General features: G+C 29.0%; 3 non-coding genes across 3 annotated transcripts; all 3 read left to right on the top strand.

Moving 5' to 3' along the window:
* The first annotated feature begins 334 nt into the window (after positions 1 to 334).
* Positions 335 to 407, top strand: NFIA_046800. The gene has a single exon. It is a non-coding gene; the product is annotated as a tRNA-Lys (tRNA).
* Positions 408 to 807: 400 nt separating this feature from the next.
* Positions 808 to 879, top strand: NFIA_046790. Its single transcript has one exon. It is a non-coding gene; the product is annotated as a tRNA-Sec (tRNA).
* Positions 880 to 897: 18 nt separating this feature from the next.
* NFIA_046780 lies at positions 898 to 969 on the top strand. The gene has a single exon. It is a non-coding gene; the product is annotated as a tRNA-Ile (tRNA).
* The last annotated feature ends 1,023 nt before the right edge of the window (positions 970 to 1,992 follow it).

Genomic DNA, 1,992 nt, shown 5'->3' with positions numbered 1-1,992 from the left:
TAGTATATAAAAATCTCACATCAAGTATTGATACAATTATTGATCAAATACGAGATGAACTTGAAAATAGTCATTTAATGATGAATGGAATTAATGGTAGAACTAGGTTATATTATGAGAAATATCAAACTTTAAGGGGATACCTGAATACTTCAGTAACTATTAGTAATATGTTATTAGATTCTGATGTATATCATAATCATATAAATAGAAGAGTAATAGTGATACAAAGTGGTGAAATAAATCGCCTTGCTGAAGATTTAGTAAATAGAGGTTATTTAGAATATAGATAATGAAAATTTCATACTATATTTCATATTAAAAGAATATGAAAGAGATCTTAGTTCAATAGGTAGAACATGTGACTTTTAATCATTATAGTGCAGGTTCAAATCCTGTAGGTCTTATATAAATAAATTATACTAAAATATGAAAAAATTTTTAATAGGTATATTAAATGACTATAAGTTAACGGTAGACTGCTTATTTACCAAATAAGATGTGCTGATTCGAATTCAGCTAGTCATAAGTGTAAAATATTATCTGAACTGGTTAGTAATTAAAATTATAATGGCTATAAGTTAATGGTAGACTGTTCGTCTTCCACACGAAGAGTGTCGATTCGAATTCGACTAGCCGTAAAAAGGGTTAGTAACTTAATAGGTAAAGGGTTTTCTTGTCGAGAAAATAGATGCCGGATCGAGACCGGTCTAACCCGTAATTAAAGGAAAAGTTGCTATTGGTAGGGTAAGATATTTGCTAAATATTGTGTTTTTACACTTAGATGTTCGATTCATCTCTTTTCCGAAGAGCATAGTTTAATAGGTAAAACTGTAAGCTTCAACCTTATATTTCTTAGTTCAAATCTAAGTGCTCTTGAAAAAGATTTCTTTTGTTGGTTCTTTAACTTAACCGGTAAAGTGTGTTCTTGATAAGGATATGTTCAGTGTTCGAGTCACTGAAGAATCATCTAAAATAATAAAATTAATTATATTAAAATAAAACAAGTTTATTGTTTACAACAATAAATATCAAATTTTAGATTCTAAATAAATCTAAAGTAATTAAATAAGAGAGTTGGCTGAGTGGTTTAAGGCGGCTAGCTTGAGTCTAGCTAAAGGTAAAAACTTTCATATGTTCGAATCATATACTCTCTGGTATTACATATACATTACATGATTAAATTAAATAATTAATCCTTAATAGGGTTATAATTCTACAGGTTAGAGCCAGGTTGGTTAGGCGTCTCATTTGGGTTGAGGAGTAGTTATGTTCGAATCATAATAACCTGAAGTAAAAATTTAATTTATAAGTGTATCTAGCAATATAGGTAATATGAAAGATATATTTCTTGAAAAATCAAGGCAAGTATATAAAGAAATTATTATGGATAATTAGCTATATATTAAAGAATATCTAGTCAATCTAGTTTCTAAGAGAAATCAGATAATAAACGAAGTGAATTGAAATATCTTAGTAACTTTAGGAAAAGAAATCAAACGAGATTGTTATTTGGTGTCAACTAAATAACAAAAGCCTAATAACAAAACTTGTTAAAAGTAAAATGGATTAAAATCTGTTTGAATATAGGGGAACCTTCCTCTAAGGCTAAAAATGATATATAAGCGATAGTGAAAAGTACCGTGAGGTAAAATTTGAAATAGTAATTTTATAAGCAGCTCGAGTGAAATTTAAATAAATAATAAGAGCGTACCTTTTGCATAATGGGTCAGCAAGTTAATTTTAGATGCAAGCAATGATTTTATGCGCTTTTCGCATAAAACTAGCTTAGATAAACCAATTATGAAAAAATGAATAAGTATCTAGAATTAGACCCGAAGGCTAGTGATCTTACCATGGTCAGGGTTATAAAAGCCCGAACGGGTTATCGTTGTATAGATATCCGAAGAATTGTGGTAAGTTAGTGAAAGACAAAACTGACTAGTATAGCTGGTTTTCCGCGAAACCTATATGAGTAGGTAATTTAATTAA

The sequence above is a fragment of the Aspergillus fischeri genome, genomic scaffold (genome assembly GCF_000149645.3).
Source record: "Aspergillus fischeri NRRL 181 1099437635604 genomic scaffold, whole genome shotgun sequence".
NCBI lineage: Eukaryota > Fungi > Ascomycota > Eurotiomycetes > Eurotiales > Aspergillaceae > Aspergillus > Aspergillus fischeri.
This window is presented reverse-complemented; position numbering and strand designations above follow the sequence as displayed.